Genomic DNA, 26690 nt, shown 5'->3' with positions numbered 1-26690 from the left:
GCTGCTTTATAGGCAAAAGTTAAGTGACTTGCCCAAATTCATTCAGTGTCTAAGGCCAGATTTGAACTAAAGTCTTCCCTACTCTAGGCTCAAAGATCTATCCACTGAACCATCTAGTTACTAGCCTCTATTTTGCATTACTTTGCAATAAGTATTTTGTATACCAATGTTTTGGAGGATACAACCTGTGTAATTTTTTTTTACCCTTTTTATGATTAATACCTAATAGTACTTTTCATAGAATAGATACTTAGTATCTTATTGGTGAATTTGTTGTTATTGTTCGTCTGTTTTCAGTCCTGTACCATTCTTTGTGATCTGATTAGTAGTTTTCTTGGCAAAGATACTGGTGTGGTTTGCCATTTTTTTCTCCAGTTCATTTTAAGATGAAGAAACAAAGGTAACCAGCGTTAAATGTCTTCCCTAGAGTCACAAGCCTAGTGTCTGCATTCAGGTCTTCCTGACTGCAGGCCATGTACTCTAGCCACTGAGTCACCTCGTTGCCCCATTTCTATTGTTAGTAAATCTTATAATTTGTTGACTGTAGTGATACTATCTTTTTTTTATTTCCTCCTTTGCAGAAGTTTGTGCCAGCTAATCAGCAAGCATTTATTAAATGCTTATGATAGGCTAATACATGTAGAGATTTAAGTAGAGAGTCCACAGGTGTGCTGGAACAAGCTTGTACTGATGGAAAACCAATTGTGATATTTTTGGTATGAGCATTTTATACCTTGGAAATCAAGAAACAGTACAAATCACAGTGTTTTATTATTTTTTGATTGTCTAAACTTAAGAAAGTGATGGAGAAAATGTTAATAAATAGAGATTAAAACTTAAAAGTGCGTCATGTGTGCAATTTTTTAAAAAGAGCTAGCTATTAGGGGCGGCTAGGTGGCACAGTGGATAAAACACCGGCCCTGGAGTCAGGAGTACCTGTGTTCAAATCCAGTCTCAGACACTTAATAATTACCTAGCTGTGTGGCCTTGGGCAAGACACTTAACCCCATTTACCTTGCAAAAAAACCTAAAAAACAAAGCAAAAAAAAAAAAAGAGCCAGCCATTAACCATTTAGTAGCTCAGTTCCAGGAGAGTTACTAGTAACTGTAAGAATTAGGACCTTGAAGCAGAAATTAATGCTTAAGCTGCATCTTGAAGGAAATCCTCTATTCTTAAAAGGGAGAGAGATGAGGATAGAATACTTTCCAGTTCTGTTGGACAACTAAGACTAAGGTACAATGGTAGGAGACAGAATACAGTATATGAGCAAAAGTAAGAAAAGGAGCTTAAGTGATTGTAAAATGTGAAAGGGGAGTAAATATATATATAATATATATATATATATATATATATATATATTTAGAGAGAGAGAGAGAGAGAGAGAGAGAGAGAGACAGGTTGTAAAGAGTTTTATATCCAAATAGAAGATTGATCCTAGAGGTAATTGGGAAACAATTTGCAAAATTATAAAGTAGAAAGTGATATGATTTTATATACAATGATAATAGCATGTCATACATTTTAAAATTTTATACACACACACACACTCACAAAGAATCTTGTAGTTGATGGTATTATACTAAAATGCATTTCTGTTCATCTTTTTTATTTGCACTCTGATGCAAATTTATTATTCTTATATTGTTCTTCTCAATAAAACATTGGGTTGTTTCAGGAAACAAGCTATTGTTTGCAATCTATATTTCACCTGCTTATGATACTGTTTCTATCCAATTATGCTTATATAAGACACATCTGTTCAGATTTTTGGGGTATTTGTTGATACATTTTTAACGATGGGGATAGAGAGGCAATCATTTTTCTTCAATTAGAATTCTTATTAATTTATATTTTAAAATCAGCACAATTTGCCACTGCTTTGATAAATATTACTTTTTGACTTACCTGGGCCTAAATTTTCTCTTCTGTAAAATGAGGTGGTTCAACCAGAGGATCTCTGGAAACCCTTCCTAGTTGAAATCTTCTGATTATCTGACCTCTTTAACTAGTAGAAAGATAACACAAAGCACTGGAATCTAGCAACTCAGATAAGTAAATACAATGTAATTTGAGGAGGGAGAGGACACAAGGAACTCAGGAAATCTAAGACTACTCAGAGGAGGAAGCACCTGAACTGAGGCTTGAAGGAAAATAATAATTCTCCAAAAGGTAGATACAGCTGACATCTGTTTGGACAGCAGGTAGCAGTCCAATTTTATTGGGATATTGCATGTGAGAGGGGATTAAATTTTAAAAAGACTGGAAATGTCAGTTGGTACCAGACTGTGAAGGACCTTGAATGCCAGGTTAAGAAATTTTAAGTATGGGAGAGTACTGGGACTGGAGTCAGAAAGTTTTATTGTTGTTGCTGAATTGTGTCCAACTCTGTGTGGCACCATTGACTTTTGTCCATGAGGTTTTCTTGGCAAAAATACTAGAGTGATTTGCCATTTCCTTCTCCATCGTGTACCCATTTTTACAGATGGGGAACTGAGACAAATGGGGTTGCATAACTTCCTGAAGATCACACAGCTAGTAAGTATCTGAGGCCTAATTTGAACTAAGACCTTCCTGATTCTAGGTTTGGTACTCCATCTACTACATCACCTAGCAGTCCCTGCTATATTATATATGTATGTGTGTACACACACACACACACACACACACACACACACACAAATACATAACCAATATATTCTTTTGTGTCTATATGTAGATGTGTACGTTATATATGTATCATGTATATGTGTACATGATATTTTCATCTTATAGAAAGTAGAATTGAGAATTTTCTAGTGATTTGGACAAAGATGCTGGTTAAATTAGGATCAAAGAATTTCAGCAATATCTGACTTCACTATTTATGGAATCAGGGCTGTCTCCCTGATTTTGTTTTGCCATAAGGGCAAACTTGGAAAACTTATGTTGAAATGATGATGTATCACCTGGGTGGGATAAAACAAAGCTCATTAGCACATTAGCACAGGACGAATTTATCAAACTAGTAATAAGAAGAGTGTTGTCCAAAGTGAATCTGATATAGACAACTTAATTTGAGGAGGCTGAGAACATATTCTGTGCAATGGTGAGCCTATTAATCCTAAATGAAGTTGAGGACAGGATTGTTGGGGTAGGGGGATTTTGCAAGATGTTTAGAAGCAATGTTAAGGTTACCCTAAGCCCCAAATAATCTACTTCCCAGTTTTTCCAAGACTGATGCATATTCCTTTACTCTTTTCAATGTATTAAGTATCTATTCATTGCCTACTTATGAAAATCATTATATTAGACAAGGCTTCTAAAAAACAAAATGAAAAATAATCTCTGCCCTCTATCATTTATTTATTCGTTGCTTCGTGAAAGATTTGAAATAGCAAGGTTGAACCTATCAAAATATTTCTTGCTGTTGTTCGGTCATTCAGTTGTCTCTGACTCTTCATGATTGGGTATTCTTGGCAAAGATCTTGGAGTGATTTGGCATTTTCTTCTCCATTTTTATGCAGGCAGGGATTAAGTGACTTTCCCAGGATACCAGAATTAGGAAGTGTCTAGGTCAGATTTGAATTTGGGTCTGTCTGACTCCAGGTTCAGTTTTCTATCCACTGAGTCACCTAACTAATTTGCATAATGTAATTTGTCTTCAAAATAATTTTTTATTATTTCAAAGTTATATTGCTTTAAAAAACATTCGACAAAATTTGGAGTGATTTGGAAAGTTAATTAAAAGCTATTTTATTGAAGTTAAAGTAAAATGAAGGAATTGGATTAGATAAGGATTCTTCTACCTTTGAAATTCTGTGATTCTAATTGGACCAGAATCTTTATCTAAATCACTAGAAAGGTCTCAATTCTGGGATGAGATTGCCATATATTTAGCTATCAAAACTTTCCTTGGTTATTTATTCAGCATATTACGTTCATCCTAGAAGAACACTGTTTATAGTTTTAGTTTAAGTGGGTTATGGGGATAATTCTTTACTTAAGGAATTTGTTTTAGGTAAAAGAATATTAGAGGTATCTTATCAATGCATTTTACAAATGAGTAAACTGACATACTGAGAAATTTAGTGGTTTGCCCAGGATCAGAAGTGGGGCTTGAACTCAAGACCTCTGACTTGAAATTCAGTGCTTTCTCTACTACATCATGCTTCTGTAGAATTAAAAGAATGCAATGTCTGAGTCTATATGAATATGCCAGTTTAGCACATCCCTATAATCATTTTTACTAAGCCTGTCAGGTTCACCTCTCTCAAGAATATGCTTCCCTTCTCTTCTTCTCTCCTCAGCATTCCGAGGAGACTGTGGAGTGATTTTCTAGTAGAGTTATATGATGACTTTTATACTTTGTTCTCGAAGACCATGGCACCAAGGGAGGTGATATCATGACAAATGCAAGAATTAGATTTGATTGAGGGGATCCTGTGCTAAGTCACCAACCTCACTTCTCCAGAATCATCTGGATCCACTGGCCAGATATGAGTCAGGATGGTTGGACATGACCCTGGATGTGAGGCAATCCGGAATAAGTGGCTTGCCCAAGGTCACACAATTAATAAGTGTCAAGTGTCTGAGGCTGGATTTGAACTCCTGTCCTTTTGAGTCCAAGACTAGTGCTCTATCCTCCAAGCCACTTAATTTCCCCTGGAGTTATATAACCCATGAGCTCTCATTGGTGTGCTTCCTTTCATGATTATCAGTTGATATCAATCAGTCAGTCAGTTAATTAACTTTTAGAATGATATTGTAAGAAGTTTATATAAAGTATCTTCCCAAATCTGTGATGTACTCTCCCACCAGTATACAATATCTAGGAAAAAAGTGGGTATGAGTTTAGAGCAGATGGTAGAGGGATTACTCCCAGATTCTGGTTGCTGGGAAGTACTTTCCCTGGCAATGTAAGAACCTCATTAAGTTCCCCTTAGGCAGGCTGCCTTTTCTCAGTGTTCTTGCCTCCCAATATAGAAACTGTTCCCAGTTTGGGGGATGCTCTTAGGAACAGGAAGCCAAAGTTCACCAAACCCTCCTGCCAATATAGGGAAAAAGGTCACACCACATCAAGGTTAGGGCTAAGTTCTTCGGCTTCTCCAGTCCCAAAGTAATGCCTTCTCAGGGTATCAGCTGGAATGGCCTCCTCTGTGTTTACTGATGTTCAAATTTCCAATTTCAGTTTTGATGGTTTTATACAATCTCAAAAGGAAGTAACCAAGTTCTTCAACCAAACTATACTTCCTGTCACTTTCTTTGACTGATCAATTCAATGGAGATGCTTTTACCTGAAAAAGGAAACAAGGTCAAGATAAGTGGGGTGATTTTTTGATTGATTCCATTGATTTTTATCCTTACAATAGTTTTATAGGCATTATTCTATCTAAGAATCATCAATCAAGATTTTTTTTTGCCTGATCTTGACTCTCCATGCTGTGGTATAAAGTATACAAAAGAATAATAAAAATGCTGCTAGAAAAAGTTTTATATACATAAAGCATATATATACACATACATATAATATAGTTAAAGAGATAAAACATGCAGATTAAACAATTAGAATAAAAATAATAATAAAGACAGCATGGAGTTTCCGGAAGACCAGCAAGCAGGAGATTAGAAGATCTGAGTTCTAGGCATAGTTTTGCTAATAATTTGCTGTGTGACCCTGGGTACTTACTTTTTTTTAAGGTTTTTGCAAGGCAAATGGGGTTAAGTGGGTTGCCCAAGGCCACACAGCTAGGTAATCATTAAGTGTTTGAGGCCAGATTTGAATTAGGATACTCCTGACTCCAGGGCTGGTGCTCTAGCCACTACACCACCTAGCTGCCCTTGACTTACTTCTTTATGAATGTTTCCTCTTCTTTAAAATAAGGGGGTAGGTGGCACAGTGGTTACAGCATTAGCCTTGGAGTCAGGAGGATTTGAGTTTAAATCCAGCATCAGACACTTAATAATTGCCTAGCTGTGTGACCTTGGGCAAGTCATTTAATCCCATTGCCTTAAATAAATAAAAACACTTAAAAAAATAATATAAAACAAAGGGGTTAGACTAAGTTATCTCTAAGATCCTTTCTAGGTCTTATATCTTTAAATTTTAAAATGCTAAATTATGCTGTGCAGAAAATTGGAGAATGACAGTTTATGTAATCACCTTAAGTACTCTGTCCATAGATAGAGACAAAGAAACTGAACTTAAGAATTATTCTGAGTATCACTTCTTCTGACCTTGTGAGTGTTTGCCCTTTTTGAATGTTCTGATAGTAGTAGTAGAAGCAGCAACAGCAATAGTAGTGGTAGTAGTAGTAGTAGTAGTAGTTGTAGTGATAGTAGTAGTAGTAGTAGTAGTAGTAGTAGTAGTAGTAGTAGTAGCAGCAGCAGCAATAGTTGCAGCAATAGTAGGCATCTGCCCCTATGATTGGCTTAAAAGAGGGGACTCCTGATAAGGAAACTCACTCTACCAATGTATACTGACATTTGAGTTCTAATTTATATTATGGTTGCCTAGCATACTCATAGATTAAGTAACCTCATTATATAGCTAGTATCTTTCATAGACTAGGCTTGAACCCACTCCAAGGATTTTTCTCTACCCTTCTCTATCTTATATCCAATAATATCAATAGCTATTATTCTTATATTGAAAATATGCTAATACAATTTTGTGTCCATATATTCATCTGGTATAACTTTATAATTCCATTTCTGTGTTGAAATTCTGTGTGGAATATAGTCATGATATGTGATAGTCATAGAGTCAGAAAGACCTTGGTTTCAACCCTCATTAGGGCCATTTACTAGCTATGTGACCTAGACAAATCACTTAATGTCCCTGAGAATCATTTTCCATATCTGAAAATGGAAATGAAATCTTACTAGTGGTACCGGCTTCATAGGGTTATTATAATAAGCCTTTAATTAGATGGTGTGTTTAAAGGAGTATATAAATGTCAGTTATTAGCCATCAATTAAGTGAAATTGTAATGAATTCTAGAAATAAGAAATTATAAAATTTATTCAAAAGGATCCATCTTTAATTTACAAAAATCCTGCCAAATATTTTGGTTAATGTTAACTAGTATTTGAAATTGTGTTCAAAAGGTAATGCTCTTTTAGAATGAATACATAAAACTTCCCATAAATCTTGGTTGCTCAGTTTTAGAGAAGTGAAATTACACCCCCCCCACACACACACACAGACACACACACTACACACATCATGGTGATTTTTCCAAACTCTAAACCCTAAAAAAGGAAAAATTCAGCCTTGAAAGATAAACTTATAAAACTGATTAAAACATGAAAAACTTTAATTAAAGAACTGATGATAAAAGTTAGATGACTCTATACTTTTATGAATAAAACATTTTCCAAAAGAGATTCCTTCAACTCACTTGTTTATATAGCATTGCATTGTCATTTATCTTTGAACTTCCCAAGTTCTGACAAGTTCCTTTAAGAATCTCCTAGGGAGAAGAGGACTCAGACAGATACGAAATAGGAACAGAAGCAACTGTGGGTTGCTTTTGAACGGATCCCCAATGGAGAATGAAAAATATTCAGTAAAGGGAACTTCAAAATTAAACAAGCACCATGTTCAGGAAAGCTGCTGTCTTTTAACACTTAGAAATATATTCAGTTTACTGAGATGTTAAAAAAAAAAGTAGTAAAAACTCAATGAATTTTCATAATGCCAGGGTCTTGCCAAGATAAGGTTTCCTTTAAGTCAGAAAAGCTGTTCAAATCCCATGCAAATGTGGGCATTTGTCGCATACAGGGTTGGTGCAGTTCTGTCTAGAGACAAGCTGCCACGAAATGTAAGTGGTGAGAATGTTTTCTGAAGCATTTTTTTTTAAAGGCAGAAAACTCTTTTTTTTTTCATCGTTTTGGAAATGACTGAACTTTGGCCCTCAGTCTGCTGACACCCCGAGGGAGTGTGAATGTAATGACGTCTTTGCTTGTTTCAACTGCACAACAGGAAATGCTCACGGCCTCCTCTTCTTCCTGCTCTGAGAAAGTAGTGCCTTTTTTTTTCTTTTTTCTTCTTTTTTTTTTTTTTTTTTTTTGCCCACTCCTGCAGTAAGAGCCGGCTGAGACCTAGTTTCAGGTCTGCAGTGAGCGAGCCAGTGCTGGGCCAGGCCTCTGATTGATGTTTCCTTCTGGCCCAGCCAGCCAATCAGCTGCCTATTGCTGTGCTTTAGCTATGATGCGAGAAATATGATTTTTTCCCCCTCTGGGAGAAGTGATAGAGTGGGGGAATACAGTTATATTGCAATGGCTCACTTTACAGAGCATGTCAGTGGATACAGCTGTGCTGAAAAGACCAGGATGGTTGGGTGATAATTTGCCTTGGGGAGACTCCATCACTTGCATAATATAGAGGACATATTGTCAGGTGGGCATAAAGCATCGAAGGGTTCCAGAAATGTGGGCCGAATAGTGCTGAATAATTGCCGGCTATGGAGGGCCAAGATGATTTCTTTTCCTCGATGGAATACAGAATCTTGCTTTTCACAGAGCACCAACAGAATACCTCTTGTTTAACCCTTGCTGCTGCTGGTTGTTGTGTTTTGTTTTTTTTTTTACTACATTGCAGAAACAGATATGAATAAGGATGTTTATTGTAAAGCACAAGCATGCTTTTCTGTGTGAAAGCAGGATTTTGTTTTATCCAAGTCATCTAAAGATTGCAGCAATACAAATTTTACAAGTAAATAGAGCATAATATTCATTGTTTTATTTGGTACCTATATTATTTAGATTTAAAGCTATTTAAAATTATTAATGAAATCATTAATGTTTTCATGAAATCGAGAACAATACAATGTGAATTTTTTGTTTAAAGGTAAATTTGGGGTAATTTTTTTTGCTCTAGGAAGATTTTTTTTAATAGAAGAAAAATAGTTTTAGTTAAGACTTTTATGTTTGAATTCATCCTTTTCACTTTTCACATTGCCCATCAGAATAAATGCATAGTTTTTAAAGTATTTTCTTACATTTTAGCAACGTGAATCTTGCATGTGATGCATGCTTTCAAACATGATTAGGAAGAGTAATAGCATGAAAATAATGGTTCTGATTACTTTTCTTGTTGACTCATGAATGGGCTTTGGGATTGTATACTGTTCATGGTTGTTTTTTGTTTGTTTTTTGATGCATAGTTAAAACACCAAAGTCCGCTGGCTTCAATACCAAAGACTTTTCCATAGAAAGTTTCCAAAAAGATTAAAACTTTGTATTAGTTAATGTATGCTATATTTCCATAAGATTGCTCTAAATTAGAAAGTATTAAATATAGTTTTTTTAAAAGTGCTTTTGCTTGTTTAAGCTAATCAGAATAATGAATTAAGTTGTTGGCCTTCTACGCACCATTAATTATTACCTACATATTTCTCTTTGACAAAAGATCCCCATAGGGTTATTAGACATATATCTAGTGCAATGTTATTTCACTTAGGAAACCTAACAGCTAGTTTATGTAATAAGGAAATTAAAGGTTATTTAAGTGCATTTGGCACAAAGAAGTATTGATTTAAAAATTAAACTCTTCTTTAATAGTATTTTCTTTGACAAATTGCAACACCACTATTCTCTTTGATTCTCAATCTCATCCAATGGCACTAATATGAAAGCACTTTTGTTCTTTATTTTAATCCAGAGTATGTTAAGCACAATTACTCAAAGTCAGCTAGAAGTTCAGAAAAGGAAGCATTCAGCTCTCCTCTTTGTGCAGTTATTAGATGGATTTGGATAGAAATAGGTTTAAATCATTGTCCTCACTAAAAACCGGATAAATGCTATTGATGATACTACTAATTACCAGCCATTATATAGTGCTTTTAAATTTGCAAATTGCTTCTCAGATATTGTCTTCTTTTACCTTCACAATGAACTGGGGATGGGGGGTGGGGGTAGGAGAGGTGTAAAATACCCATTCTATAGATGAGGAAATTGAGACTGAGAAAAGTTAAAGGCCTCAGGATTGATTTGAATTCATCTTCCTGATTCCAGGTCTATCCACTAGGCTTCCTAGTTTTATTAAGCTTTATTTCACTCTGTAAACCATTAATTAGCATAAAATAAGTGATTTTTAATTGCTTTAAGACTCAGTTTACCCAATGAGAAAATAGTTACTATTATAATTCTTTTAAATAATAGAATCAATTCATTTGGACCTAAAATAGTAAAAATCTTCCCTACTTATTTATATCAACTCATTTGAGGTGCTAAGTAGAATTCTTAGAAATATTAATCTTGAAATACAGTTTGAGGATTAGCATCCTGTTTTGTAAACCCCTGACAACTACAATTTTAAAAAATAATTTGAACTCAAAGAAAGTACCTCAGATTCCAAAAAGCTTCATAGGTTCCCAAGCATTTTTGAGGATTCAGTTAATGCCTCTCCAAATAAATAGATTTATTAGCATGTCATTTTGTTCTTATTCTTACTTTAAAGAAGCTTTTCAATTTAATAGTAATATAATCTTAGTCTAGATTAAGTTAGATGTCTCCAATATGTAGAGAGAGAATTTTTTAATCTTTGTAATAAAGGAATAGAAATCTACCCAATTGGAGAAAATTTAAATACCTAAATATCTTGAATTAAATCGTTGCAGTTTTAAATTTGTCCTCATGGAAGATGTGATGTTTCCATGCACTTATATTTCTTAGGTATAATTTTATCTGATTTAGACACAGTTTTGTCATGGACAAAAATAAATAATAAAAAAAAATTTCAGTAGCTTTTAAATGCAAGAGACATGTCTGGAATTAATGGACTCCAGGTGAGACATTTAGTATTCTTTGGATTTACAGACTCTTTGTATCTTTGTCTTTAAGACTGTTGTCTTGATATTATCAGTAGGTCATTTTGTTTTTAAAGTTGTTTATCTGAACCTTTGAGAAGGCAGGTGCTGTGGATTAATTGGGCTCTTGATTAGCATAAGAAACTTCATTTTTATTGTGATAGGGAATTATTGTATTTAAGCCTTGCTTCCTTATCAATAATATATAAATAATAGTACTTATTATTTATCCCATCAGGGTCAGAATGAGGCCACTTGGCAAGGATGGACTTCCTTTTTAGAGATGCAGCAGCCATTTTCAGGGATCATCTTTTGGGATCTATTTAGTAGACTGAGACACTGAAGTTTTTGATTCCATTTCACTGGTAGTCTTATGATAGATAGTTGATGTTCATAGAGAATGTAAGCATCTGAGAAAATTCATAATATTGTCAAATATTTTCATTAAATTAAAACTTCCTCAAATCATACTTTTTTCTTCCTCTTTTTGGGCTCCTATACTTTTTTGCTATTCAAGTATTTTAGTGGAATATTCATTATTATCAAAAATTTTATTATTTTTGCCATTTATAATTATAACTTTAATGAGTGTTAGGTTAAATGTTATATAAAAATTAGTTACAAATACATAAGACACTTTGTGAAGTCTTGGTGTTGGAACAAGTTTCTACCTATCTTTAGATATGCAAATAATTAAAATGGCCAAGAGAGATAGTTTTTGAAAACCTATTTTTAAAGGTTCCCCAGGGATGCATATCTCACAATCACACATTAGTTGTGTGACCCTGAGTAAGTATTTGCCTCAGTTTCCTCATTTTTAAAATGGGGAATGATAAAAATGTGTACCTCCCAGTTTTGTTGTGAGGAGCAAATGAGATAATTAAATAACACAGCTCATGGCACAAAATAAGCACTATATAAAGTTAGCTATCATTAATATTAATCAGAACTGGTAATGTATTATGTTAATTGGAAACATGATATGGTTGAAAAATAATCTGTTTTGGAGTTAGACCTGACAATGAACCTTCTGAGCTTTGAGACCTTGGGTTCAATCATTTAACCTCTAGAAGCCTCATTTTCTTCAACTGTAAAATATGGATAGTAATATTTGTAATATGTGGGAAAATACTTTATTATTTAGAACTTACTAATAATCTTGTTTGAACCTAACGTTATGTGGCTAGAAAATTGTCTAATCCAAAAGCTTCCCATAGAGGTCAGGATGACCTTAGAGATACTGGGGGGGGGGGGGTGGAGTGGGGAACCAGATGGCTGTAAAGAATGCTTACAGCACCCTTGCTTGTTTTGGGTCCATTCAGGTCTTGTTTTGGGTCCAGTCAAAGCTTATGTTTTGGGTCCCCCAAATTAGATTGCTTTACCTGCTGATATACATCTCAAACTGACCTTGTCTGGAGACTATCTGCTGCCTATGCAAGATCAATTAGACAATTATCCTTATGTCCTTGTCTGAATCGTATATAATGTAAATCTTACTGAGACCAGAGAGGGGGAAGAGTCACATCATTTTCTGGGTCTCTCCTTTGCCAAATGACTTACAAAATCTTTCTAAAACTCTTTCAGATTTTGGGGTTCATTCTCCTGATGATCAACTATTGGTCTCAATAGAGCTGTAATGCGGTTATGGCAAATGTCATACTTACATTATATGTGCAAATGTGAGGGAAACAAAAATTATATTAAATACGTACCTATAATTCTAGGGATTATGACATTACAATGGGAAAAATATAATATTTTTGTAGGAGAACAGTTATCTAGTGGTTGTACCACAGAGTTGTGAAGAAAACCCCCCCTTTTTTAAAAAACTTAAAGTGCTATGTAAATGTTATTTAATTCAATAAACTTTTTTTTTTTTGCAAAGCAGTGGGGTTAAGTGGCTTGCCCAAGGCCACACAGCTGGGTAATTATTAAGTGTCTGAGGTCGGATTTGAACTCAGGTACTCCTGATTCCAGGGCTGGTGCTCTATCCACTGCGTCACCTAGCCACCCCTCAATAAACATTTTTAAAGCACTTCTATGAAGAATGAATGAATGAATGAAACATTTATTAAGCACCTTCTACATATAAAGTTTTGTGCTGAGAGCTAGGAAGGCAAATAGAGAAATTGGTCTTTTTTTTCCCTCAAAGAACTTGTACTGGGGGAGACAGTACACAGGGAAGGATGCAGCAAAGCACTGTAGGAGAACTTTGTAGGAGATAAAGAGTTTATAAAAAAAAATCTATCCCTGCCTTCATAGAATTTACAGTCTAATAATCACATAAAACTTATTCACAGATAATTAGCATGAGTGTACCAAAGAGGTGAAAGACAAATTGTGTCTTGGGAAAAGATCTTTAGTGATAGTGGTGTTTAAGAAACTTAGAACACAAGCATTTCAGTTGGGCTTTATAGGATGGAAAAGAATCCAACAGATCAAGAAGAGAAAGAACATTTCAGGTACAGGAAACAGTGGAAGCAAAGTCATGGAAGTGAGAAAGAATATGGCACCTTGGAGGGATAGTAAATTAAATTTTGCTGGAGTATTGAACACATGTAGAAGAGTCTTTAAGTCTCTGAAAGTGTCAGAAGGTAGAATTACTAGGCAAAGGTGCTTAAACCTTACCTAATAAATGATAGGAGCCACTTGAGTTCTAGAGCAGAGGAATGATAGGACCAGATTTGGAAGCCACTGGTAATTTTTGAGAGAATAGTTTTACTAGAGAAGCAGAGGTGGAAACCAGATTACAAAGCATTAAGAAGATAGAGGACGGTAATTGAGAGATGGTATAAATATTTCAAGAATTTTTGCAGGAAAAGAGAGAGATGAGATTGGCTGGATGAGGTTAAAGGATAAAGATACATAAATCACATTTGCTGAAAATAAGTTTCACCTTATGTCACAATATAGTTTTTCCCTTGTTTAGTACCCAGTCTCCTTTTCTTTAGTATTGTGTAACAGTACAATTAATATCAATAATCTGTATTTATACAATGCTTTACATTTTATTATTTTTGATCCCACAACACCTCTATGGAGCAAATACTATTATTACTCCCATTTTGCAAATGAAACTGAGGATCAGCAACTTCTCCAGGATCATACAGCTAGTAAAATAATAGCGGTAGCATTCAAACTCAGGTCTCTCGCAATTCCAAGTGCATTTTGCTATATAGTTTCACTTCACAAATTTACATGTCATCCTCGTGCAGGGACCATGCTAATTTTCTCTGTAATGTTCCAGTTTTAATATATGTTCTGCTTTAAGCAAACATATATTCAGCATTTTCAAACTAAAACTATTCACCTCTTATCTTTCCTCCAACAGAAAGAATTCCAGTTTCTTTAAAATGTTCTTAAAAGTGTCTATGTTCTATAGTCATTTAAATATTCTTTTATTACATTTCTGTGCATCCTCTTCAGTTTTAACTAGGAAATGAAATACACACACATATGTCTATGTGTATAACCCACAAGGGCTTGTGGGTTATTTTTCTAATATTGTTGCTCATTAGCCCCCAATGAGGTACTACTCATTGATTATCAGTTGACATTAATTAACCAGCTAGAGTTCATTAATTAAAGTTAGTAATTAGAGGCATTTACTAAAGTGGTATAGTAATAACAGTTGGTGCAAAATATCCTATTTGAAAATATCAGCCACACTAGAAGAAAGTATAGAAAAGGATCGAACTCACAGATACAGATTATTGAAGTCTTTTACTTTCTTCAGTGTTCATGAAATTTTCTTTACATGTAGCTTTCTGCTGTAGTCTTTGTAGAGTCCTGAAGTTGCCTTTGCTAAGTATGCCTAGTTTGATTTTGGTTCTCCAAGTAGATGTGCCCTCACTCAGCTAATGGTGTTTCACAGACTCTTACAATACTAATGGAAGTCTAAATCTTCTTTCATTTCAAAATTCATGTGGGCATCCTTTGATCAAAGAAGGGAGGGACTAGACAGAAACTCCTGTTCTTTCCTTATCTCAAGATATTCCTTCTTTAGGGCTTGACTTTTAATCATTCTTCTTGTGTCTTACTTTTTGTGACCCCATTTGGGGTTTTCCTGGCAAAGATACTGAAATGGTTTGCTATATCTTACTCTGATTCATTTTACAGATAAAGAAACCAAGGCAAAGAGGGTTAAGTGACCAGATTTGAACACTACTAGGCTAACCTGCTACTGAAATTCTAGATTCTAAATTGTCTTTCTATTTTATCCCAGGATCCACTGAAAACAGAATGTTTTGAACAAAATCCAATGTACATATTGGGGTATAGCTTCTTTTTATTTTGTCCAAAGGCTCCAAATATTTAATTCCTTCCAAAGCGATTAAGAACGTTTCACATCTAGTTCATGTCTTTTATTCAATAGAGATCTCTAGGAATTATTCACATCTAGTTTTCACATTTGACTGATTCAGTAAAAAGTCTGGGTTTCCTCATTTATATTGAGGGGTCTAATAGACCCATACCCTTATGAAAGTTTGAAATAGAGTGTAGAACATTGTTATGTTGAGATGAGACTTAACTTTTTGGAGTACTAAAACATTCCCAAGATATTTTTAAAATTTCCCAAACCTATGACTTCTGAATTTTGATCAAATTAAGTTTTGGTTTAAATAATTTCCTTTAGTATATATGTATTACATATAGTAAAGTATATAATTTTACAATAGTTTTGTAAATGGTATGATTTCAGTGATGACAGAAATTCCATTCAACAAATAGGTAACGATATAATCAATCAGTAAAATATTTGTCAGGGAAGAAAATCTAAAAAAGTGAGTAGTTCCTGCCTTCAAGGAGCTTACATTCTAGAGGGTAAATAAAATATACACAGACAAGTAAACAAAAGACTTTTTTATTTTTTCATTTCAATAATTTGATCAATTTAAGGAATTACTGGAGAAGAAAGTCTCCCGGCAAAAGCAGATTGATAACTGTTCTGCAATTTATAATATTAGTTTCCTGGAGTCACTTAGTGGTTGTGACATGCCTAGGTTAATACAGTCCCAATAATGTAATAGTACATTTTCTTGTCTTGTGACAAGGTTTTATCATAATGTCTTTTTAAATGTAGAAAATAATGGATTTTTGAAAAAGCTTCTGAGAAGAAAGGTTATAAGCAACTGGGATTACTTAACTTGGAGACAAGAAGGATAAATTAATAACTGTTTTTCTGCATTTTGGGATGGTCTTAATGAGAACTCTTAGGGTCAAATGAAAGAAATGGACTTACATTTTGCAAAATACATTTAAATTAGATATATTGAAGACATTTTTAATATGAGAATAGATGAAATTGCTGAAGTAGGTTATGAAACCTTCCTCCTGATTTTTTAATCCAGGACAGACAAATGTAAGATACACTTCTGATTAAAATAAGGTCCTTTTTGATGCAGCCAACACACCTATAATTTGACTGCTTACCTCACTACAAAGGAAAAACCTTTTTGACTTTTCCCAATTAATATCACTATCCTTTTTTTCACTCTAAGTGCTCCATAGTACCTGCTTCAGCTGCCTCAATGGACTTTAGAACGGATTGTTCTTTCACTTGTCTTGGTGAATAATTCTTAAATTTTAAAATTCTTAAATTGCTTTCAATTTACATATATCACTGAGATGCAAAGCAGTGTAATGGATAGAGAACCAGCCTCAAAGTTAAGAAGACTTGGGTTCATATTATACATTTTACACATACCATTTGGGTGACCTTGGGCAAGTCATTTATCTTCTCAGTTCCCTAGCAAATTCTTTAAGATAATAAGTTGTAGATATGCACTAGTAAAGGGAGTTCCCTAGATCCATGAAAGTAAAGACCATCAGATATAATCCAAAACAAACATAAACATCACTGGAACTGTTCCTTGATATTGCAAATTTTGTAATTTTCCTACTGAAGTGGTTTGAAAAAAATGTCCTAGGGCCTTGCTGGGGTAAATATCTGCAATTTAAACATACTAATTGGGATTTGGAATGACAGGAATATCAACAGCATTGCACACTAAAGCAATGAGCCATTCAGGGTGTGATACAGATCTAGGTTGAAGCCATGTAGTAGAACTGGCTTTAAAAGCCATGAATTAGACAATTTCAAGATATATGAGTTCCAAAAAGAGGAACATAGAATGTAAGAAGGAGCAATCATCTTGGATTCTCGATTCCTTTGTTCTCCTTTTGGATACTGCTTCACAACCTTAAGCTTCCAGTTATGCAAATTACCTGCCTCATGGGGTGGGAGTGGTGATGAAAGAAATATAGTCATCTGTGCATACCAAAAGATATATAAATACCAAATATTGTTGCCAGAATAAATTAGTGAATGAGAGACTAATTTATCTTAATATGAAAGTTTTTTTTTTTTTTAACTAGAGAAAATAGAGAGGATCTCTAGCTAGGAGGAGTACGAATCAGTTGGAAAAAACTTACTCTGAATTCAGATGAACTTCCATTTGCCTCCATTGTGACATTGGGCAAATCCCTTGACTTTCTTGAACCTCAGTTTCCACACCTATATAAAATATGGTGGTAGGACTAGATGGCTTCTAAAATCTCCTCTAGCTCTAGATCTAAAGTCCTATATTCTTCCTATTGTCTTCCAGCTTTTGAAATGATGGTTCATTTGAGAGAATGGCATCTAGATATCACAGTGGATAGGGTGCTAGTCTTGATATCAGGAAGACCTGAGTTGAAATCTGGTTGCAAACACTTACTAGCTTGGTGACTTTGGGTAACTTAACCCTGAGGGCCTCACATCCATATTATCAGGTGTCCTTATCCATATCTGGTCACTGGATCCAGATGACTCTGGAGGAGAAAGACTGGTGACTTTGCACAGTATCCTTCTCTCAAATCTAATTCATGTGCACATCAAGGCATAATCTCCCTGATTTCATGGTCTTCTTCAAGAATGAAGGACAAACATCCATTTTTGAGAGAAAATTTGCTTTTGCTGGTTGAACTTTTACTGGCAGGGAGGTGAAATAAATATTATAACTTCTTATTACTACTTAGAAAGTCACAATAAATGTAAACTTAAAGTCATCAGGGACTTAAAATCATCAGCATATTGTAAAAGTATTATTAAAAAAATTCAAATTATCTTGCTAGTTTAGATCTAAAGTGTTGATAAAGTATATTGCTTGGTATGTCACATGGTTCAACAGAATTGAGATGAGTAGTGGTGAAGGAGAAGAGTTAATAAAATATAGAATACCAATAGGGTATATTTGTGCATAAATGATAATGAATGAATCTCAATTGGAAACTCTTTGGTGGTTGAACTATTGTGTCTGAAAGAACTGTCCCTTTTGGGATCAGGGTATTCATATAGATTTTATCCATATAAATTTTAGGAAGAATATAGGGATCATTTATTTGCTTAGGCACTATCTGTTACTTATCCTTTAAGACTGAAGAAATATGATTATGGTCTTGGTAAAGGAGATATCACCAAAACTTACCGAGAAAGTGAAAAATTTAGTTTTTTGACAATTACATTTACTCAATTTAAAATACTTGAGAGAGTTTAAGGGATTTAACTTTTCACTAATAGAACTGAATTTTAACTATTAAATGGGATGTTCTGGCTTTTGGTAGATAGGCGGCCTATATTTCTTTCTACCTATAACTAAAAGAAAGTAAAGACAGAACACAAATTATGGTAGTTGAAGAGAACTTCACAGAAAGGATTGTTTAATTTAACAACAATCAGTGAGTTGTGTGATGAGCAGATCCCAGAACCAAGATAGCCAAGTAATTATCAGTAAAACTGATTATTAGAAATTTAAAACAGAATAGTAGATTTAATATAAAATCCAGGTAATATTGAAAGCAACAGGATAAAGGGGAAAAAAAACCAACATGCTTGCCCATTACAGTTTGACATAAAGGATAATTAGTGGCAATGCTTGTTAATTTTCAGTAATTCTATTTGCTTGTGTGGGCAGTGTTGAATGTAGGTGACTGAATAAGAACCCTATGATGCAAATAATAAGTAAAATAGAAGAGTCAGATGAAAACCTTAAGACTATACAACATATAAAATCAAAAGGTACAAGTAAGACAGTCTAATCTGTAGTATATGTATATATTTGACTCTATACGTGTCAAAATAAGGGAAAGAAATGATATTTATTTATTCTGGTAACTGACTATATTACTACTAAATTGCTCATAGACCATTAAATGTTCTCCATTTCATTGGAAATGAATTATGTCTCTCTGCCATTTATTCCTCTTTTAACATCACGGGAAAAATCATTTATATGAAGAAAAATATTTTTTTCATTCATTTGCTTCCTGTTAAGTCATCTACATAGTTCTTAACTACTTTCCTTAAGTCATCTTAAAGTTAAAAGTCCCGTGTATGATTATTTTGGTTAAAAATAATTTGGAATGTTTTATTTTGACAGCTGTATTTCAGCATATTGGGTTCAAAACAGATGAGTTATCCATGACACTGTGTATAAATCTAGGGAATATCATTTTCTTAAAAGATAATTCTACAGAATGGAAAGCTATGGCAGGTATGATAAAAGATATCATAACTAAAATACATCTGTATTTTATTAATGCTTTCATACTTCTTTACTTAATTTCATCAAAATTAAAAACTAAAGAAAAAGGTATGAGGAACAGTGGAGTGTAGGCACAGCGGGAATCAGCCAAAAGACAGCAGAACATGTGATGCCTATGTGAAAATGCTCAGGATCTTCTTGCATTTTCAACTTTTCATTTTTTTTAAGGGAGAAGGATAGATGCTTTGTAATGTCATTATTATTCATCTTAGAATTACTTCAGTTCATTAGGATTTTGGAAGTGATCTCAAATAAGATGAGACTACTTGAATAGTAGAATTTATTTGCAATGCTATGTTAATTTTGACTAAGTTTAGGATATTGCTTAGCCTTATAGTCCTTATTTCTGACTACCTTTGTACAGTTGTTTTCAGAGTTTGGGACAAATATACTGTGGTGGGTTGCTCCACAAGTACACACCTCATTGGAAACTTTTAAAAACAATACCTCATTTAATAAAGCAACACAGACAACATGATCTTTTTCTCACACTTTAGGTATGTGGGAGTACATTTTTATTTATTATTATCATTGAAGAGAACATTTTTCCTCAATTAAGAACTCAGGTGTTTATGGCACTGTGGTCAGATATATACTAATTACATAGATATTATACACACATATGTATAAATCTTTTCTTTGAGAGTAGTGATGATGTCACAGTCTTTTTTTTAAACAGATCTTAGTTCTTTTCACAGGAAATACTGGAGAAAATTTGGAAAGTTGAATATATCCGCTATAAAATTACTAATCATATGCTTCATTTTGACACTATAAGGTGAATGATTTATTTTTCTCATAAAAGCCGTCTCATTTTTAGTATTGGCAGGACTCTTATTTATAGAGAAGAGTTATTTAGGAATATAAACCTATTATATTTTTAATTTAAAGAGCTATATGCATCTCTAGGCATCCTGATCCATATCTGGTCACTGGTCCCTCATGGCTCCAGAGGAGAAAGTGAGATTGGTGACTTGGCCCAACCCTCCCTCACTTAAATTCAATTAACTTGCATGCTATGGTATCACATCCCTGATGTCATTGTCCTCTATGTCAGGATATGTTAGAATAATTAGAATACTGTGTCCCCTGTGTCAGAATAATTAGAACTGCATTTACCAGTTGGATTCTGCTTTGAATGTATACATCCATTTTCAATATTATATTATGATGGTATGATGGGAGAACAATCTTTAATAATGATGCATCATAGGCTCAGTTATGGAATCCAAAAGTATTTATTAGGCATGTAGTAAGTATTTGGCACAGGATTAAGTACTGTATTACAAAGGAAGGTAAAAATGATCCCTAGTTTAAGTAATTCACACCATAATGGGAGAAATAACTAGATATGTATAAGCTATCTATATCTGTATTTGTATCTATCTATCTATCTATCTATCTATGGAGATAGAGTGAGAGACAGACAGACAGACAGAGACAGAGAGAGAGAGAGAGAGAGAGAGAGAGAGAGAGAGAGAGAGAGAGAGAGAATGAAAGATAATTTCAGGATTGGCAGGCATTAACAACTGGAAGGACAAGGAAGGGCCTTTAGTTGAATGTGGAATTTGCATTGAGACTTGAAGGAAGTCAGGGAAACTTAAAAAAGGAGAGCTGAGGAAGGAGAGGATGTCAGATCCAAGGAACAGTCAGTGTAAAGACAGGGAGAAGAGGACTGGAGTACCAACAGGTCTCAGGGACAGCAAGTCAGACAGAAAAGTCAGATCATAGAAGATCTGAGGGAAGTAAGTTGTAAGATGACTGTAAGTGTATGTAGGAAGGGTTCCACTTTATAAAGCATTTTAAATTTAAACAGTGGATTTTATATTGGATCCTGGTTATAATAAACAGTCACTAAAGACTATGGAATATGAGAAATTACATGTTAAAATATATGCTTTAGGAAAAAAATCACTTTTGTACCTAAGTGAAGGATAAATTTAGTGTTGAGAGATTTGAGACAGAGATAAACCAACATCTTAGAGATAATGAATACCTGAACAAGGGTGATGACCATGTAAGTAGAGAAAAGGAGAAGTATAGGAAAGATGTTGTGAAGGTAGAAACAACAAGCTTTGGCTATAGATTAGTTGTGTTGTGTTAGTGGGAGTGATAAGACAATGATGATACTGGATTTTGAGTCTGAGTATGAGAATGGTGATGCCTTGAGAGTTTTGGGTGAAATAAGTTTTGTTTTGGATGTTGAATTTGAGATTTCATGAGAAATTCAGTGTGCAGTGCCAAAGAGGTAGTTGTTGATGTGAGATTTTTACTCAGGGGAGACTGGGGCTAGAAATTTTGATCTTGGAATCTTTTGCAAAGAAAGAATAAATTGATCCTATGAAAGTCAATGACATCACCAAATGAGAGAGTATATGGGAAAAAGAGGGAAAAGAGCCCAAGATAGAACCTTGTGGAACCCCACAGTTAATAGTTATGATGTTGTTAGAAAGCCATCAGGAGACTCAGAAGGAATATTCAGGAAGACATGAAGAGGACAGAAGAGAACAGTGTCAGTAGAGGAGAGAGAGTATATAGGAGGAGAGAGTGACCAGCTGTATCAAATGCTATGGAGAGGTAAAGACCATTATGTTTGTCATTTAAAAGCACATTGGTACTTCTGACCAAGATGGATTCTTGAGTAGAGGGAGCAAGCCTACCTCCCACATTCCTACTTCAGTAATAAATAAAAATAAAATAATGCAATATCAAATAATAGCAGAAATATTAGAGTATATCACAGTTGTCATCGAGCACTCCAGTACTCAGACCAGGATATCCCAGGTCCAGTGGCTAAAGCCTACATAGTATTCTTATTTTGAGTTGTAGTAGAGGACTCTTAAGATCCAATGCTTCAAATCTTAATGATTTAAATAAAAGCACTCTAAACAGTTACTCTAAGAGTAACACTGCAGGAAACAGAGGTCAGAGCAGGAACCCAGGAGACAGGCAGAGAGAAGGGAAATTAATGGAGAGAGGATACTACTGACAGTGCATAGCTGTTGCAAGTAAAATGAATTTCCTGACCTTGAAGGGAGAGAAGAAAAGAAAAAAATAAAATAAAAGCAATGAATTAGAAACTAACAGTATCAATTAGGGAATTAAGTTCGTTCATGGAAAATGCAAAAGAAATATTTCATTTTGCCCACTCATTTACATCTACCCTAACTTTAGATGGAAAGAGAAAAAAACACTATTATCTGAGAAAATTTAGAGTGAAATGGCCATTTATTGCCTCAAACTATGACAACCATAAACAAAAGTTTATTAAAGGTTTTATTAACTGAAACAAAAAATTCAGTACCATGAACAATATATATATATATATATATATATATATATATATATTACTATCTAGTAGGAATTTATTATCTAATGTACATATATGGGTCAAACAATATATATATATATATATATATATACATATATATATGGATATAACAAAGAAATAGTAGGAATAAATTATTATAATTAATACTAGTTGCATAAGTTGTTGAGTGGATTTGGAATAAATGAGAAATCAGAATATGATGGAAGCAATTAATCAAGGAGATTTTATGAAATATCTGATCTTTGTTGGCCAGCTGGGTGACACAGTGGATAAAGCACTTGACCTGGAGTCAGAAAGACCTGAATTCAGATCTGACCTCATATATTGTATGACTTTGTGACCCTAGTCAAGTCACTTAGCCCTATTTGCCCCAATTTCCTCATTTGTAAAATGGTGAAGGAAATAATAATAATTCATTCCAGTATCTTTTCAAGGAAAAACTTCAAATGCAGTCACAGAGTCAGATCTGATATGTCTAAACAAAAACACCCCAATCTTTGTAAATAGAGGGTATGAAGGAAGAAAGAAGGGAATATTTTGCAGGATAATGATAATCTTGTCTGGAAATGAGCCACGTCAGTGGAAAGAAGGAGCAAACAGATTTATTGGTTATAGTAGAACTTAGAATAGAGGAAGAGTTTTTCATATTAGAAAGAATCTTTTATTTGGAATTAGAGGATTTTAGTTTGGTCACTTGGTCACTTAAAAGTTGTGTGACAGTGATACCAATTTTTCTGAGCTTTAATTTCCTCATATAAATATATTATACATATCAAATAAAGGAAGTAGACTCGATGATCTCTAAGGCTCATTCCTATGTTAAATCTTTTAAACCTAAAAATTCTATTTATTTAGTGTTGATTAATAAATTAAAAATTGATACAGAGAGATGCCCTACAGGACCCTGGTTTTAGACTTCAAGATTTCTATCAATGATAGGACCATATAGGTGGAATATTTATCAGATTTGTGGGTGTGTAAAAATTCATCATATCATAAAATCTGAATTTAGAATGTTCAGTCTAGAACAATAGGTTGAGTAACAGATGAAATTTGATAAGACGAATGTAAAAATCTTTGAATTGATTTAGACTAAAAAATTACTTAGCCTTACTGCAGACACAACAAACAAGCCAATAACATGATGTAGCTATCTAAGAAACTTATGGAATCTTAATTATTTTATTAGAAGTATAGATGAAGGAGATTTTATTGCAACTCTGCTCTAGCCATATTATATTGGAGTGTTAAATTTAGCTCTTTTAAGAGGCTCATTAAAATCATTTTTTGATGGTGAACTCAAAACCATGCTACATCAAGAATGTTTGAAGTACTTGGGGATTTTTTCAGATGAAGACCAATTTTCATCATCATTCCTTAAACAGTTCCACAACTTATAAAGAAAAGGATATGAAATTTTTCAGTTAGGAAAATTGAGTCTCAATCTGAAAAAAAGAAATATTTACAGCCACTATCATTAGTAGAACCCTGCTTTTCTAGGGTCTAGTATAAATCGATCTATCAATCAAGAAACTTTCTTTTTTTAAAGCATTTACCATGTATTAGGCCCTTGCTAATTTCTAAGGATACACAAAGACAAAATAGACCCTTCCCTCAAGGAGCATACATTCTAATGTGGAAAGCTATGTTTGTGTGTTTGTATGTCTGTGTGTAAATATTCACATTTAAGATTTCTAGAAATAAATACAAATTAACTTTGAAGTAGAAGGCAATTATTGCTGAGGAAAGGGGAAAGATCTTCAACAGAAGGTGAAACGAGCTGATGATTTGTACTGAGGAATAGTGGGAGATGCAGGTGAAGAGTCATTTGCCAAGTGTTTAGAGGGTGTATCTTATGTGTGATCTTTTTGGTAGGCTACAAATTCTTCGACTTGAATGTTGCTGACATTATATTCTAACCATTGAGCTTTAATAATACATGTGTAATATGCATGTTTATATGTACATACATGTATCCACACATTATACATGTTTTGAAGTTAAAAGTGTAAGAATTATCCCTTAAAATTGTTATTATTTTAAAGTCTTGAGTGTATCAGATAAGGAACTTGTTCATTTTTAAAGTAACTTCCTCAAATGTTTGAGATAATAATATTAGTTACTAGCAGCACCTCTGTGGTTAAACTACAGTAAGAGAGTTATTTGCAGATGTAAAACTTGAAGCTAGTGATTTACCTGATATGTACATCAAGGCTTATATATTGGTATGTCACTTTTCACTAAACCATAATTTTAATTAAGTAAACTATGGAACCTTATAGGAAGGGTTAGGGTGGGTGAGAGAGTTCAGAATTTGGTCCAGGAATGTAAGAAAGAAAATAATGTAGATGGGGAAATTTTTTCATGTGGAGAATAATTGCTTTTAAAGTCTCGTTTTATATTTCATTTCCTCTGAAGGCCACACTAAGCATCTCCTCCAATCTTTATCATGAATCTCACTGATTGTCATCACCTGCCTCTTAGTTGCTGTCACTATTTCTGCCTGGTTTCATTTCCTGTAAAGTTACCTTTTTTCCCCCTGCACTAAGCAGTGGCTTCTCCACCTTCCAAGACAGGTTGGAAGGTATCCAAAAGTTTCACTGACTCTTGGGAGCTGAGCTAAGGTACAGTGGTAGTCTGAAATAGACTGACAAGTAAATGATGAGCAGTTGACAAATGTAACATCTCTTTCTTTCCCTTTGTCTTTTTCCTCCCCTTTTCATTATTCAGATATCGGGTTTGTCTTTCTGAGGTACTGACTCTTGTCATCTCAGATTCCCATTTCTCTCCTTGTTTCATAAATGGTTACTGATCATTTACATTTCTTTCACTATTCTTTGAAGTTTTCCTTATGATAGAATGAATGGAAAGGGTTTTAAAAAGTTGTCTGGTAACATATTATTCCCAGGAGTAATTTTCAGTGAAAAGTTAGAAGTCCTTTTTTGAATTCTCAGATGCAAGTATTTTATGGAGGATGCTGATTTTAACTTAAGTTGCTAAATGAGTAAGAATTCAATTGACATAAGTTGATTGAATGGTTAGTTCATAAGACAAACTGTTCAGTCCCACTTTATTCTGCAGAGATCTACTCTTTAGGTCAATATTGAACCATGGCTTCTGTAATCTTTCACAAAAAAATGTGACACTTGCCTTCTCTTTCTCTTTGTAGTGTCTGTTGAGGTTTGTCAAGGTAGGCAAAATAGCCCAAATCTTTTTTTCCTTTTTTTTCTTTTGTGTCAGCTAAGTATAATTTTGGACAAGTGTCTAAAATTATTTGATTCTTTCAAAACCCATAATACAAATGACATGTCCTGTCTAGGGCTGGAGATCTTAGTAATGATCACATATCACATATTCCTGCCTGGTTCTTCATTCTTCCTCTGATGCTTGTGCCTACAGCTGTAGTTTTAGTGTCTCATCAGACATTATAACCTATTTAATAACTCTTGTTTTCTGACAGACCCAAATTTGGTCAATAATATTAATATATATGTATGTATGAATATATGTAAAATGTATGTTTGTATGTAAGCATGTAAAATCTTGAACTGGAAGGGACCCAGAAATTATCCAATCTAATCCCTTCATTTTATATTTAGCACATATTGTTTCTGGACTTAATCCATCAAATCTCTACTATCAGCAACAGTTCAAATTTCAAAAGAGAGACTATTATGTCTCTTGCAGGATCTCAAGATACAACCACAGGGCTAAGGGTTTGGTTTTTCTATTGTTGTAGTTCATCAGACCCCATTGTTGGCTCCTGATTACAATTAGACAGTCACTTACTTAGCTTTTGGAAATGAGTATTTACCACAGTGTTATAGCTGGCATAAAATATCCTCCCCAAAAGACCATGACCAGTATATATGGAATTCACAGGAAAGTGAATTCAAACTTAGAGATATATGCAAATGGAATAATTCAGAACTTTTAAAAATTCCCTTTGCTGGAGCCCTTGATATTTTCTCCTTGGTTATAGT

At 34.1% G+C, this 26690-nt stretch overlaps 1 protein-coding gene and 1 non-coding gene across 12 annotated transcripts in view; one reads left to right on the top strand and one right to left on the bottom strand.

Moving 5' to 3' along the window:
• Positions 1–26690, top strand: part of HIVEP2 (HIVEP zinc finger 2) — a 392429-nt gene that overhangs the window by 19895 nt on the left and 345844 nt on the right. The window lies entirely within an intron of this gene.
• Positions 13962–14067, bottom strand: LOC141490264 (U6 spliceosomal RNA). Its single transcript, XR_012469121.1, has one exon. It is a non-coding gene; the product is annotated as a U6 spliceosomal RNA (small nuclear RNA).

Source organism: Macrotis lagotis, chromosome 5, assembly GCF_037893015.1.
Source record: "Macrotis lagotis isolate mMagLag1 chromosome 5, bilby.v1.9.chrom.fasta, whole genome shotgun sequence".
NCBI lineage: Eukaryota > Metazoa > Chordata > Mammalia > Peramelemorphia > Peramelidae > Macrotis > Macrotis lagotis.
Note: the sequence above shows the minus strand (reverse complement) of the source record. Positions and strands in the feature narration are given on the sequence as shown.